At 36.1% G+C, this 16,776-nt stretch overlaps 1 pseudogene across 1 annotated transcript in view; it reads left to right on the top strand.

Moving 5' to 3' along the window:
* LOC143596458 (flavonoid 3'-monooxygenase-like) overlaps positions 1 to 16,541 on the top strand; it is a 38,869-nt pseudogene extending 22,328 nt beyond the window's left edge. The window contains exon 2 of the transcript XR_013146714.1: positions 15,865 to 16,541. The product of XR_013146714.1 is annotated as a flavonoid 3'-monooxygenase-like (transcript). The remainder of the gene's footprint in view (positions 1 to 15,864) is intronic.
* Positions 16,542 to 16,776: the final 235 nt, after the last annotated feature.

Here is a 16,776-nt window from a genome sequence, read left to right as displayed (position 1 = left end):
GAACCTTTGAGCTTAATATGGTCAGAAAGGAGACACCTATGGATCAGGTTCAAGATCCAGGTATGTATGGAGCTAAAGTCAACACTAGCTCAGGATCGAAGACTGAATCTGCTGCCTACTACTCGAAGGGAGTGTCGGGCGCAAACTCATCACATGAGGGTCATGTGTCAGTCAACACAAATGGTGATGTTTGCTATGTAGCAGGTGGATCAAGTGGTTCTCAACCCCAGGTAAGCAAGAGTAGTTGCTCTCCAAGTATTCCCAGCAACAACTACTCCAAGATGCCTATGAGTGTCAAGTCTGCTGAAGAGCAGTTTGGTCTCTATGTTTCTTTTATTGCTTCCTATGAGAACTACATTCAAGGGAAGATTGTTGATCCAGCTATGTTGGATGAAGACTATGACCAGATTGATGCTGATGATCTGGAGGAAATGGATCTGCAATGGCAGATGGCTATGATCGTAAGAAGAGTGAAGCGGTTTATGAGAAAGACCGGAAGAAAGTTTGTCGGTGGAAAGCCAGGGTTTGACAAGACGAAGGTGAGATGCTACAACTGTCAGCAAAACGGCCACTTTGCTAAGGAGTGCAGGAATGAGCGTGTAGAACGTGGTCAAGGAAAGTCTACACATCATAATGAGGGTAGAAAAGATTATAGTGCCATGATGTCCAGAGAAGATGGTGAATACAACTGGAACCTGCATTCTAAAGAAACTTTTGAGCAGGCAAATTTGGCGAAGGTTGAAACTGAAGAAAGTGAGAAGGTTACCGGAGAAGAAAAAGCTTTCATGGCAGATGTTAAAGACCAGCTCTCCGAGGTATGTTCTAAACCTACATGTTCTAAATGTGAAAACTTGTCTTAGCAATTAGCAACTATAACCGATCAGTATGTTAGGTTGGATGCTGAATTTAAAACCCTAAAATAAGATCATCATTTTACAAAAGCAAGAGAAAATAGCTATAAAGTCAAAATAAAAGCTTGTGAAAAAGATGTTAAAAGTCTAAAAACAAAACTTGCTGAAAAAATTGAAGTGATTGATTTAAGCTATGAAGTTTTGGAAGAAAAAACCAAACTAATTGCTGATAGAGAAAAACAGATTGCTGATCACCAGGTAAAAGTGGTGGAACTGAATAGAAAACTAGAGCAGTTCAGAAATTCCTCTGCTATTCTTGATCACCTTGTTAGTGATCAAGGTTCCTCTGCTAAGAGAGGAGGAATCGGTTATCATGAGGTTCCACCACCTTATAATCACAATTACACTTTTAACCCTAGTGTTCAGAAATCTGTTGACTTTGAGGTTGCTCAGACAGTACCAGTTAAAGTAACTTGTAAAGAACCAAATGTTAGTGGAGGCGAAACAAGTTCGCCTGTTTCAAGTGTTAAAATTTCTGATCCAAGTCCAGTCTCATCGGATTCGGATAAGTCATCCGAGTCTGGTAAGGCAAAAGAGGAGGTAGTATTACCCAATGGTGGAGAGATAGATAAGACGAATAAAAAGAGTACTCCACTAAACCCGTACGTCCCACCATATGTGAGACGAACGGGCGGTAATAAAGCCTCGACATCTAAAACACCGGTTGATAAAAAGGTTGAGCATAAGTGTTGTTTTAGGTGTAATCAATTAGGGCACCTAGTTGCAGATTGCCCTCTGAAGCAGCGATTCAGAGGTGTAAGGCCTACTAAAACTGAGAATAAGCCTAATAGTAATTATCATGCTGCTAAAAATGAAAACCATTCAAAATTCAAAAATGTGACTAATTCAGGTTTTCATAGAAACAAATTTCAGTTTTACACTGCTAATAACAAAACCACAAGCTATAATTCTTTCAATTCACAAAGGTTTGGAAGGCCTCACAATCAATCTTCAAGGAGATATCCTAATAGGACTTACAGGAATTATCCAGAGACTAACCTTGGAAAGCCAAAGTTTGGGATGTATAGATCCAAGACCAATTGGTCTTGGGTCCCTAGATTCTAATCTTTTGCTTTATTGTGCAGGAACAGTTGAACAGGGCTGCCAACAATCTTTGGGTTGTGGATAGCGGCTGTTCCCGGCACATGACGGGTAACAAATACTTGTTACACGATTTGAAACCTATTCAAGGAGGGAGAGTGAGCTTTGCCGGTGAAAGTGGAGGCAAGATTACACGAATGGGAACGGTGTCGAACGGAAAGATGACATTGGAGAAAGTTAACTTTGTAGAAGAATTGAAGCACAATCTGCTGAGTGTGTCGCAGATCTGTGGTAAGGAGTACACCGTACATTTTACAAAGAATGAGGCGATTGTGTTGCAACCTGGTTTTTAGATACCAGAGGAGTGGATGGTGATGAAGTACAAACCGATTCGGTGTCTTAAAGATGTGCCGATGAAGACAATGCCCAAGGATGTGTTGAAGAACCTTAAATGGTGGTATGTTGATTGCCAGACTGCTGAAGCCATGATGGAAGACGAAGACGAACAAGAAGTGCTAAGAGTGTATGATCCGATGCATCTTGTTAATTTATCGAAAGCTGATCTGCAGGTGTTAAATGAAAAGAAGATATTTTATATTCCTGCTTGGAAAGACGAAGCGAGGAAATATCAGCGAGTAGTCATGGTATGTGTGAGAGAAGGAGTACATGCATGAAGACAAAGAGATTGAAGGTTACAAGACACGTGCTTGAAGATCAAGACATGAAGCTACTGCCAAGGGGGAGTCTGTTGGTGCATAATGTCAGTAGTTCATAGTCTAGTGTCTGTAATCGAGTCTGTAATGTTAATTATGTTTTATATATGTCTTAAGCGAAGTTGTTAACAAGTTCGCCTAGGCGAACTTGTTAGTCAAGCGAAGTTATGGACAACTTCGCCTGAACATGCCAGGCGAAGTTGTCGTGTATAAATAGTCCTAGGTTACGGCTGTTTGTGGTTAATCAGTTGTTCGTGTTAGTTTGTTCGAGTTGTTACGAGAGCTGTAACGTGTGTCTGTAATAGTGATATCGCATCACGTGTTTGAGTTATTATATAACGTGTGTTCGTTTCGTGTGTTCGTGTGATTCGTGTTCTATACTCGTAACGATCTACGCAGGGATTCCGCACCTGAGTTGATCGAGATATCTCGTGCGATCCGTCCAGGGAACCTACACTTAAATTGGTTATTTACGCGGTGTCACATCCTCCCCACCTTTTGAATAATCTTGTCCTCGAGATTTATTGGAATAGATAGGGACATTTCTTCTTCATTTCTGACTTGAGCTCCCACGTATACTCGGGTCCTTGTCTTGAATCCCATTTGACCTTTACGAGCTTGAGTCGCTTGCGCTTGAGGAACTTGATCATGTTGTCCTCAATTTGAATCGGTTATTCTACAAACTTAAGCTTCTTGTTAACTTTAACGTCTTCTAAAGGCATTGCAAGAGTTTCATCGGCTAAAAACTTGCGTAGGTTGGATATGTGAAACACGCCATGAATTCCTTTCATTTCATCGGGTAATTCTAGTCGGTAAGCAGCTGGTCCAATTTTTTCGAGTATCTTGAATGGTCAAACGATGTGTGGACTCAATTTCCCTTTCTTCCCGAATCTTGTTACACCTTTGTAGGGTGATACCTTAAGTAATACTCTATTGCCTTCTTTGAATTCTAATGGTATGCGACGAATATCCACATAGCTCTTTTGCCTATCTCTTGCCGCTTTCAAGCCTTCATGAATTTGTATTCCTTGATCAGTGGTTCATTGAATAATTTAGGGTCCTGACAATTGATTATCACATGTTTCAGACCAACATACAGGTGTCCTACACTTACGTCCATACAATGCTTCAAATGGTGCCATTTGGATACTCGTATGATAACTATTGTTGTACAAGAATTCAATTAGAACAAGATGAGTATCCCAACTTCCTCCTAAATCAATTACACGCGCATGAAGCATGTCTTCCAAAGTTTGAATCGTTCATTCACTTTGTCCATCGTTCATTCAAAATCTAATATGCGGTACTTAAGTTTAATCGAGTCCCTATGGATTTTTGAAAACTTGACAAAAAGTTTGAGGTAAAACGACTATCTCTATCAGAGATGATGGATAGCGGCATACCATGTAAAGATACTATGTTTTCGACATATAGTTGTGCTAACTTATCCATGCTAAACATTTCTTGTATCAGAATGAAAGGAGCAGACTTGGTAAGTCTATCTACAATAACCCAGATTGCATCATTTTGACGAGAAGTTTTAGGTAACTTCATGATGAAATCCATGGTTATCATATCCCATTTCCAAATTGGTATTTCCAGTTGTTTTAATAGTCCTAACAGCTTTTGATGTTCGACTTTTACTTTAGAACATGTTAGGCATTTGGCAACATATAGAGCAATATCCTTATTCATTCCAATCCACCAATAATCGTCTTTTAGATTGTGATACATCTTGTCGCCTCCCGGATGCATCATGCACTTGGACTTATGAGCTTATTCAAGAATCTTATCTCTAAAATTTCCAACCATCGGTACCCAAATTCTTGTACCAAGCCTAAGTATTTCGTCACTTCCTTTGACCAGTTGATCGATTGTACCATTTTCTTTTTCAGCCCTTATATTTCCTTCTTCCAGTGCCAACTTCTGAACTTCTTTGATTTGATTCGCCAAGTCAACTTTGAGTTCTAATCTGACGGCTCGGACTCTCTTTGGCTTTTCATGTTCCTTCCTACTTAAGGCGTCAGCCACTACATTTGCTTTTCCTTCGTGATATACTATCTCACAGTCATAATCATTGAGGGTTTCAATCCAACGCCTTTGTCTCATGTTCAATTCCTTTTGATCAAATATATGCTTCAAACTTTTGTGATCAGTGTATATTGAAAATTTTACACCATACAAATAATGTCGCCATATATTAAATGCGAAAATTATAGCGCCTAATTCAAGTTCATGTGTGGTGTAATTCTTCTCGTGAACTTTTAATTGTCTTGAAGCATAAGCAATTACTTTTTTTCCTTGCATCAAAACACATCCCATTCCCGTGTGCGAAGCATCACAGTATATGGTAAAGTTATCCAATCCTTCTGGCAAGGCCAAGATAAGTGCATTGGTTAACTTTTTCTTAAGTGTTTCGAATGCTTCTTCTTGTTTTGGTCCCCATTCAAACTTAATAGATTTCCTAGTAATTGAGGTTAATGGGACAGCTACTCTATAGAAATCATGAATGAATCTTCGATAGTAACCGGCTAAACCTAGAAAACTTCTAACTTGAGTCGGTGTTTTGGGTTTCTCCCATTTGGTAATGGTTTCTATCTTTGCTGGGTCCACTTGAATACCCTTTTTGTTTATGACATGACCAAGAAATTGAACTTCGGACAACCAAAAATCACATTTAGAGAATTTGGCGTACAACTTCTCATTTCTTAGGGTTTCAAGTATGATTTTGAGATGTACTTGATGATCGTCTTTGGATTTTGAATAAACAGAATGTCATCAATGAATACGATAACAAACTTATCAAGATATGGTTTATAAATACGATTCATCATGTCCATAAAAGCTGCCGGAGCATTAGTGAGTCCAAAACCCATAACGGTGAACTCATAATGTCCGTATCGGGTTCTAAATGCCGCTTTAGGGATATATTCTTCTTGTACCTTCAACTGATGGTATCCTGATCTGAGATCAATTTTAGAAAAACAACTTGCTCCTTAGAGTTGATCAAACAGATCATCAATTCCTGGAAACGTGTACTTATTCTTCATTGTAACCTTATTTGGCTCCCGGTAATCTATACACATTCTCATCGATCCATCTTTTTTCTTCACAAACAGAACTGGAGCTCCCCATGGTGACGAACTCGGTCGTATGAATCCTTTTTCCAAAAGCTCATCTAACTGTTTCTTCAACTCTTTCATTTCAGTGGGTTCTAGTCAATAGGAGACTTAGCTATCGGTGAAGTTCCTGGTATAAGGTCGATTATAAACTCTACTTCTCTATCTGGTGGGGCTCCTGGTAACTCATCGGGAAACACATCTTTGAATTTGGATACGATTGGCACTTCTTCCATCTTTTTTGGTTCTTTGGTTACATAGGCCATGAATGCAAGGCATCCTTTACCTAAACAACGACTGGCTTTTATCTTAGAAATTATTCCTACCTTTCCCGCTTCTTTATCACCGGTTATTCGAATGGTTTTATTATTAGACGTTCGGATGTCAATGGCTTTATCATTACATAGGATACGGGCATGATTAGATGATAACCAATCCATACCTAAAACTACATCAAAACCTGCTAAGTCATGGGTAACAACCGTACAGGTATGATGTGATCAGCTAAAGAAGTCATGGCATTATTTAAATCCTTGGTTATTCTACTCACATTTCCATTAGCAGTTTCGACTTCATAATGTTTATCTAGTTTAACTAAGGGTTCATTCACTAAACTACAAAATTTATAATCTATAAAAATTTGATTCGCACCTGAGTCAAATAATACTCTAGCATAAACATTATTAAAAGGAAACGTACCAGTAATCACGTCCAGTATGTCTGCGGCCTTCTATGTATCCAGCATGAAGACACGCGCGTCCCACTCTTGGCATTGGTCTTGGCACCGCTACCACTTGCACCAGCCGCTGTTGTTGTCGGCTTCTTCTTCGGACATTCTGTACTAAAATGCCCCTTCTCTCCACAATCAAAACATACTACCACTTTCCTCTTAAAATCTGTTTCCACATGTCCCGTCTTCTTTCAAAAATTGCATGTAGTGGTATTAAGTGGTCAAAGACATTTATCGAAATGTCTCCTACCACAAGACTTGCAAATCGGACGGTTGTACACAAACGCTCCTTCTCTCTTACTCTCAACTTTCTTTACCTTTCCTCCAACAGTCTGTCTACCATCATCTTTCCTCTTCTCATCCCTATTCCTAATCATCCCACCCATTAAAAACCCAGCCAACTCCATAGCTGATTCAGTTGTCGTTGGCATGTGTGAACGAACTAAATCACGTATTTCAATAGGTAGTTTATATTTGTAAACAGTTACCTTATTGAATTCGGGCGTGACTAAGTGTGGAACAATCCTACAATATTCCAAAAACTTTGTGTTGTATTCTTTAAGGTTTGTTCCAACGACTTTGTGGTTCCATAGTTTGGTTTGAATCTGATCAATATCATTGATTGGATAAAATTTCTTTAATATCATTTCTTTAAACGTTCCCCATTCCAAATTATACAAGTTCTCTCTACCCTTGACCTCAATCAGGGTATTCCACCATTCTAGTTCCTCACCTTTGAACATTTGTGAGGTATACTGCACTTTCTCCATTTCGGTACACTTACTTATCAATACAATAGACTCCATCTCCTCCAACCATTGGAGGGTAACAATCGATCCCTTGTCACCATAAAACTCTTTCGGACTATAAACCTTAAAAACTTTGAAATCACAACCTTCTTGTATTTTTAGCTTCTTAGTTTTCTCACGAAGGTCGTTCTCGGCGGTCGAGCGTTGATCACTTACTTATTTCTTCTTTTCCTCCGATTTCTTTTTATTACTTTCTTTCTTTTTTGACTCTCTTTTAGTTTCTTTCTTTGAGTTTACAGTTTCACTCTTACTTCGACTAGCTCTTTTATTAGAATGAGAAGTGGTTATACTAGGGTCGTTTTTCATGAGTTCATAAAGTGGGTGTACGGCTTCTTTTATTAAATCGCTAATACTGAGCACATAATCTTTCGGTATCGCTTATACATTTTCCTCCAAGGTCTCTTCTTTATTTTTTACTTGGACTCATCCGGGTTACTTTGAGCTTTTCCTTGTTCAGACATGTTGTTACATGAATAAGACAAGATTTTAGAAAAGATACACCTTCTTATATTACATTATTTTTGTTACATGAAGGAAATATAACAGTCAACAATGATTCATTACAAACATATTATTCTTAATCTCTAATCCACTTCATAACGAGATTTTTCATCTAATCACATTTCTTGACTATCTTCTTTCCTACTTTCTTTTTATCCACTTTCTCGTTCCTCAGCTCGTCCATCACCGAATTAGGTGGGTTAGGATATCCTGTTGGTGTTGACGCAGCTGGGAAGAGATAAGCGTTTTCTCTTGGATAAAGATATGGATTTGCAACATATGCATGCATTTCCTCATCGGGAATATTGTTTGTGTAAAATTCCTCGATAAGGTTACCTTCCTCTCGGATCTCATTGGGTTGCTGTAAAATTGAGGGTCTTGGTCCAACATATGGAGGAAAATAAGGATTTTCGTTTTCCTCATCTTCTTCCTTGGGATCCTCTTCCAATTCATATGGATTTTTTGTTGATGATTGAAATGATATCTTTTCATAGGGCATGGTAACCCTCATTCTAGGTTTTTGACTTGGTCCTGCGGTAGTCTGTGGAATCTGGTATTGATAGTTCGGCTGTGGCGATCAAAATTGCCCTCCTCTTTGGTCAGAGTGACATTTCATCCAACTTGACGAGTCTGAATTAGTTTCTTTCTTGATCTTACTTTGAACTTCTTGCTCCTCGGAAGGATGATAAGATGGGATCTCAGATGGATAGTATTGGGGAATGTTGTCGGTAGTATCGTTAGAGATTTCGATTGGACATTGCTAACTTCCCGGGAGGTACACGGGTTGACTCCCATATGGTAGCGTCATAATTATTGGTTGATTTTGATTGAAGAAGTTAGTGTAATAACTATTACAGCTCGCCATATCTGATGGTTCGCGAATGAGTGTTGATTTAGTTCAAATGGCTACTCGGCGTCTTTGACCAAGATAGTTAATATAAGACATCTGCACTTAGTTTGGTTTAGGGATAGGAAGTTTACCAATCCTATCTTATCCTTACTAAATAATAATTAGAATAATAACAATAACTCGAAGGTTAAAGCTTAGGTACTAATGTTTAATACCTAATTCCCTGAAACTGATGGCTCTGATACCAACCTGTCACACCCCAGACTTAGGGCCTAGGCGTGTGACCACAAGTTGGTACCTGTTTTGTAAATACATCAGAGTTTATGGGTTAATTTTAGCGGAAGACTTTTAGGTTGAATATAATATTAATTTACATTGAAAATTTAATTGGGAACTAAATAGCCAAGTATTCGTTTACAAAATGTATATTTATATTACAAGGATTTTGATAACAAAAGCTGAGTCATCTTGTTACGTGCTTCTAACTTCCATGATGACTCCAATCCTTGTTACTTCTTACAATACTTAATTACCTGCATTGGGTGGGAAAAATACGTCAGCTATGTGCTGGTGAACACGTATGACTCTATAAATATTTAAATAACAGTTACAATACAAATATTGTTTTCTGTACACTCAGCAAGAAGTCTTTCATTCCTGGGATTTGTACCAGTAACCTACACACAAAAAAGTGTTCCCAGAGCCACGTAACCCTTAATGGAGAACTAGTTATGACTGTTAGCCCGCGGCCACGTAGCCTTTGACTGTTTAGGCTGAACAGTTATGTATGGATGCAGACACATGTGTAATCGGTCTGAGTTTCTTTTATTTTCTACTTTGTATTATGACGTTTTAGTGATCACATAATCGCATGTAAACGTTTTCTGACTCTTTAAGGCATACACCCGTTCATCTTATCGAGTATAAATATGTTTTGACTAATTTGTAAAGGTTAACATATTCACCTGTACCGTTGGTGCGTTTGAAACCTTTCTTCGATTGAGAATGATATTAACCTATACATAAATAGGTTTGTATAAATATTTGAATGGTGTTTCTTGATTAAGCTATTATCCTTAAGCTTAACCTTAAAATCGTTTATCATTTTGTTTGTGAATGAAAACACTTTTTTTTTATGTGACGTTTGATGTAGCATGCTTTAACTTAATAGGTTATAACACATTGGTAGGTTTCTCCAGGTAAGTAAACGGGTCCCTCGGTTGATTGGGATTTGTACGAATTAATTTTCCTTAGGCAAGAAACTCACTACTAGTGATATCACCCTTACAGTTTACTACATGCCCGTCAAAATATATTTTTGTTTACATTACTTTATTAAGAAGTAACGTTTATGAAAACTTGTTTGTGAATGTTTAAAAAAATGCTTTCAAGGTTAAAGGCCATAGCCTCGATTGATGTCTTAAGCTATAACTTTAATAACTTAAACGTAACTCCTACCTTAACACGGATACTCGGAATGATACGAGTAAACTTGACGGGTAGGATCTTGATCTAACTCGCTTATATTATTTCTAACTTGATCATAACTTCGTTACTTGCACAAACTTCAAGAAACAGAACGTCGGCTCGTCACAGCAATCGAACACGTTATCCTAGGTTAAGTGTGTGTGATTTGGTGGTGTTTTTGGGATGAAATAGTTCAATGCCCGTTACCCCCTTTTATAGACGGATTTGGTAACCCATCGTGATACGCGATGGGGTTCCCTTTAGCCCTATCGCGTAGCGCGACGCCACAACTTTCACCACCTTACCAGGTGGTGACACGTGGCCTGTCAAATCGTGCCACGTGTTGGCACGTGGTTGGACACGGTTACTTAACGTGGTTATCGCGATACACGATGATCTTATTGGTTGGACTATAGCGTATCGCTACGCCGCCCAAATCTGGGTATTTGTGCAAGTCCATCGCTATACGCGATGGGTGAAATGACTATCCCGTCGCGTATCGCGATGTGTCAAAATTTTCAGAATTTACATTATAAATCCCTAGACTTAAGGAATTGATGTTTTTAGCTAAATCTTAAATTGGTTATTTACGCGGTGTTACAATAAAATAAAATACAATACAATACAATGCAATACAATACGCAATACAACGCAATCCAATGCAACGCAATACAATGCAACGCAACACAATACAAAGCAACGCAACGCAATACAATACAATACAAGGCAATACAACGCAATATAAAGCAATACAACGCAATGATCATGTTAGGTCGTGGCCTCACTGTCGGAGCTGCTTGAAATGGATCAATGCGATGCTACTGACGTTAAACTTCAAATGCGGTAATTTACTAACAGCCCACGCTCTCAATATGGGCATGTTGTTGTTGCTCCACTATCAGGTCATCGTTCTCCATCTTTTATTTTAATGTGTATTTTAAAATGAGTTTGTTATTTATATTGATAATTAATTATTCATTTTCAAAAAAGTATTTTTTTAAATCTTAACATTTTTAAAAATTTTAATATTATTAATAGATGATATTTTTATTTTTTGTTAATATTAATTTAAAAAATTAACTAATTTTAAAAGTTATTAACTTTAAAAAATTAACAAAATTGAAGAATAATCTGCTATGTATAGACCAATACACGACAGATGCCCTCGTCTTCTTCAAATAATGATTATATATATATATATATTTGTTATGATATTGTATTTCTTATGTTTTCACCATCTCAACCTGACCCGAGCGATAACCCATCTGAAAATTATAACGTTTGGTTGTAAAAAAACTGAACATCGAAAAAATGGGAAGCCATTGTGCAAAAGCACATCCCCTTAATCTGGACCTGTTATTGTTGCTCCACTATCAGGTCATCATTCTCCATCTTTATTTTAAAATGTATTTTAAAAATCAGTTTTTTATTTATATAGATAATTAATTAATCATTTTTTAAAAAAGTATTTTTAAAAAATTTTAATTTTAAAAGTAATTAATATTAATGTAGCAACCCTATTAATTTTATGAATAGATGATATTTTTATTTTTTGTTAATATTAATTAATAAAAAAAAAACTGATTTAAAAGTAATTAATTATAAGAAATATAAAAAAGGAAGAACAATCCGCTACGTACGGACCAATACGCGGTGAATGTCCTCGTCTTCTTCAAATAATGATTATATATTTTTGTTATGATATTGTATTTTTTTCGAATTGATAATGGTTATATAATATATATATATATATAATATTATATATATATATATATATAATATATAGGGTTAGTTTCATTACAGAACTCCAAAAAACTTAAAAACTTTAAGAACTCATAACAACCAATAATTTTTTTGAAATTTTTTAATATATTACTATTGTTATAGAGTAGTTTTATCATATTTCTAAAATAATTTTTTGATTACATATATAAATCACAAGTTTACATATATGTAAAATTTATATAATAACAAATTTACATACGGGTAAACAAAATTTAGAATTGTGTAAAAACTAATTTTCATAATTGTAATCGTAAAGATAGATATAAAAAGTGATAAAACTACACTCAAATAACATGAATATACAAAATTTTTTATAAAAAACGTTAGTTAATAAGAGTTCCTTCAAGTTCTTAAATAATTTAACAGTTCTGTAATGATACCCACCCTATATATAATATATATATATATATATGTTATCATATTGTATTTTATTATGTTTTTATTGTCTCAACCTGACCCGAGTGATAACCCACCTGAAAATTTAACATTTGGCTGTAAAAAATCTTAACACCGAAAAAAACGGGAACCTGTTATACAAAAATCATTGGTCCGCCACTAGTGACAACTAATTTGATACATGTAGGTTGTCGTGTACGTTATACGCCACCGATAGGTCTATACGTGACCCTATATGTGGCTCGTAGGGTCAATGACAACCTGTGGGTATCAAATCAGATGTCAGCTCGTATCTTATACGCCACGGATAGGGCTATCTGCTGTGTATACGGTACAACATAAAATAAAACCCCTCAATACACAATACATAACCCTATACGTTGCGTATTGAGAGGCGCGCGCTACCTTTTCCAAGTTGTTCCTCTACAAGACTCAAAACTTTATTAAACTAAAATCATTCATAATGCTGGATAACCAAACACCGTCACATCACCTATCGTATCATATCTAATCTTTATTGAAGAGCATTAATTTCTTCTACAACACTAAATTTCAACAAAGCTTAATATTAAAAGCATCAGGTTCAACGTGCTAGTTCTTATGCCACTAAAATAAGGTACTTCAGAGTTCGTTAATGGTTATCGGATTCTTAAGTTTTTATAGTTCCCAAGTAATCATCCGTGTGTGTGTGCGCATGAGAAAGAGAGAGAGAGGGAGAGAGAGGTGCGGGGGTGGGGCAGGGGCACCATATTGGTTTGTTGAGGGAAGTGACGGATCTAGACGGAGATCTCAAGGGTACCGTCCATAAGTTTTTTTTAACCATATTTCATACAATGTAAACGATTTTTTTATCGTATTTCATATAATAACCGGATTTTTTTACTGTATTTCATATAATAATTTTTTTTAACGTGTTGTTGGACCGATATCATCATTATATTGGAATTTTTGTTTTAAAATATTGATAATAAGACTTTGCCGTTTCATCTTCCAAGTTCCCTAATTTTAGAAGAAATAGAATTTAAACCTTAAATCCCTAATCAATTCCAAATTGTCTTGTCCAAATATCCAATAAACCATAACCAATCATTCAAATATTCAATTGCCCATAAACAGATCGAAATTAACAATTTATATACAGAAATTAGCAATTATATTTTAGATAAAAGTATAAAAATCCCTAAACTGAACAAGCGAACTATGGAAAAGAAACGTAGGGAACACCGGTCGTTGGCTCCTCGGCTGCAGCGTGGAGGTCCAGTGACAAGAGAAGGGCAACATGGGGTTGGGGCAGCGTGGGGCGGAAGCTGCGTGGGGTGAAAAGTGGCTGAATGAAACTTAGTTTTGTTAAATGATGTCCGGCTTACTATGAGTCCAAGCATAAGGGATCAAAAAACAATGGTTTTATCGAGTTTGGTTAATTCGGGTTTCTTCTCACACCTAGTTTGTTGCTAGGTGTGCAGTTCCGGACGTTGGTATGGACTTCACATACGGGCATCACCCACAACGCATGAGGTCCGCCACCGAGACATTTTTCTCTTTTGGACTTCATCCATACGAGTGCCTTGTAAATGTTCTAACATTCAAATCAAACTAAAAACCCTAACCAACAAACTAAAAAATTAATTCAAACTCTATCCAATTGTTTATCTATATTAATTTGTAAGGGGTGTGCGTGGTGCGGTTCTATGTGGTTTTGGGCTAAAGTCAAACCGAAAGCCAAAACTTCGGTTTTAGATTTTTTTTAAACAGTTCGGTTTCGGTTTTCAGATTTCGTTTTGGTTTCATTTTTGACATTTGAGCTTATAAATTTTAAACCGAAAAAACAGTTGGCAAAAAATAATGAATTTAGGTTAAATAATTTTGTTAATTGTTAATTAATATAGACTATTATACATTTGACCAAAAATATTTGAGTTACATATTTATAAAAAATAAAAAATATAAAAAATAAAAATTTAGGAATGCGGTTTGGTTTTTTCGGTTTATATTGCATGCAAAATCTAAACCGAACTATTAGTTCGGTTATTACAAAAACATAAAACAAACCATCTGATTTTGTTTCAGTTTGTTTTCTCAGTTTAGATTTTTCGGTTTTCCAATTTCAGATCGATTTTTTCTGTTTGTTACAAACCTTTATTACTTTGTCTTTGTCCTTTCACACGTGAAGTAATCTGGTCTGGTTCTTGATTCTCTCCCTGTCTATTGGACTACTTATCTTTCTTTCATGATCAAAATACACAAGTTTTGATTAGTCACCAGCAACCCTCACTCTTTCTCTCCTTTTCTCATATTTCTCATCCCGCACGTCCATGAATATAGATTTTGATGTCTCTCTCATTGGCATATCTGGCTAGCCCGTCTACTCTCCTACATCTCTTCCTGTTCGATCATGAATATCTTCCACATTACCATCAAAGAAATTGGTTTTACATGGCTATGCATATTTTAAGTAATATATATGTTTTCTAAGTAATAAACAAAATAGTAACTTATACTTATATTTAAACTAACTACTTTAAAAGCTTTTGCATAAAACTATAACTAATTATATTACATACAAAGAAGTATAATAAAGATATAAAAGTCGGTGTTACCAATCCTGTCATATTAATGGGTTAGCATTCTAACTAGTTTTGGGTTAAAGAGTTGAATTTTAAACATGAACATGGCTCAATTTTTTAGTCATGTAAAAAACATCAAATGTAGCCCACACACACTTAACATAATACTCCCTCCATCTTTCTTTAAGTGTCATGATTTCCAAAACAAAAAGTTTAAGAACGATTAAATGATTACTTTTTTGCTTACTAAATGACAATAATGCCCTTGAAAATTGAATTCATCAATATTGTTTATTAATGTTAGTTGTGTATTTAAAGGTAAACTTGGAAATTGTCTAATAAATTTTTAAAGTTGATATTTGTAATGAGACAAATAAAAAAAGAAATATGGACACTTTAATTGGGACCGGGGGAGTATAACTCGAACATTCCGTGTGATTTGAACACTGTCTGTTTGACCCTAAGATGGTCCATGTGACCCGATTATTGTTTGTTTAACCCGTTTGTTTAAGCATTTCAAACGGGTTGACGGGTAGTAATCAAGTTATAAATGTGTTATTTGGTTGATGGGTTAAAAAAATGGATTAAATATGGATCATACCCGGGTTAGCATGTGAACCAGTTGAATAAAGCACGTTGGGGAGTCAAGCTATTTATTAAATACGTTAAATAGTTTGACCCAAATAGGTCAATGTTAAAACAACCCGTTTATCAAATGGGTAACTATGTCAATCAAAACTAGATTATTTTTTTGTATCGTGTTTAAGATGTGTCAAAAATTTCCACCCTTACTAAAAAGTATAATTTTGAATGTATTATAATATTTTTTTTAATAAAATCTTGAGCTATATTAATACTAGATTGACAACGGTACAAAACTAACTTACAAGAAGTGTGTTAAACTAGTATTTGAATTCACGATTTTGATATCTTTTCATCAACTAAGTGGATGTCTAACTAGAAACTGTAAATGTCCAGAATTTATTCACCGCGGGAACAGACACACCAAATATTACAGTGGAATGGGCATTAGCCGAACTCATTCGCCATCCAAAGGTATTGAAACAAGCCCAAGCAGAAATAGACATTGTGGTTGGTAAAGAGCGGATTGTAACCGATTTGGACCTACAAGAACTAACATTTATCCAAACTATTACAAAAGAGGTCCTTAGGCTTCACCCTGCAACACCACTCTCCCTCCCAAAAATTGCATCCGAGAGCTGTGAAATTGAAAGGTATTACATTCCCAAAGGATCCACGACCCTTTTCAACTTGTGGCCCATTGCTCGTGACCCAAATGTATGGATCAACCCACTCGAATTCAAGCCCGCAAGATTCTTGCCCGGGGAGAAAAGGCCAATGTTGATATACGAGGACACGATTTTGAAGTCATGCCATTTGGGGGTGGTAGAAGGATTTGTGCGGGTATGGGTCTAGGGTTGAGAATGGTCCAGTTGCTTATTGCAACATTGGTCCAAGGCTTTGATTGGGAATTGGCTAATGAGTTAGATCCAGAGAAGCTAAACATGGATGAGTCCTTTGGTCTAACCCTTCAACGAGCTGAGCCCTTAATGGTGAACCCAAAACCGAGGCTGTCTCCTCAAGTATATGAAAGTGGTGGCTAATAACTAGTTTGTTGTAACATCTTAAATTCACGTGTGGTATTTTTATATCATAATAATATAATTCTAGTGTGTGATATGGTGTAATATAAATTATCATGAAATTTGTAACTTTGGACGTATGTGTTGAATTTAACTTAAAATGTGAATATTGAGTGTTGTGAGTAATTCTAATAAACTATGCATGAGGGGCCACTAATTATGATCAACTGAAAATTCAATTTTTTGAAAACATGTACATTATTAGAAAAATCAGATTGGTGAGTGT

Source organism: Bidens hawaiensis, unplaced genomic scaffold, assembly GCF_021521415.1.
Source record: "Bidens hawaiensis isolate Kalapana, Puna unplaced genomic scaffold, B.hawaiensis_p1.1 tig00046481_1, whole genome shotgun sequence".
NCBI classification, from domain to species: Eukaryota; Viridiplantae; Streptophyta; class Magnoliopsida; order Asterales; family Asteraceae; genus Bidens; species Bidens hawaiensis.
This window is presented reverse-complemented; position numbering and strand designations above follow the sequence as displayed.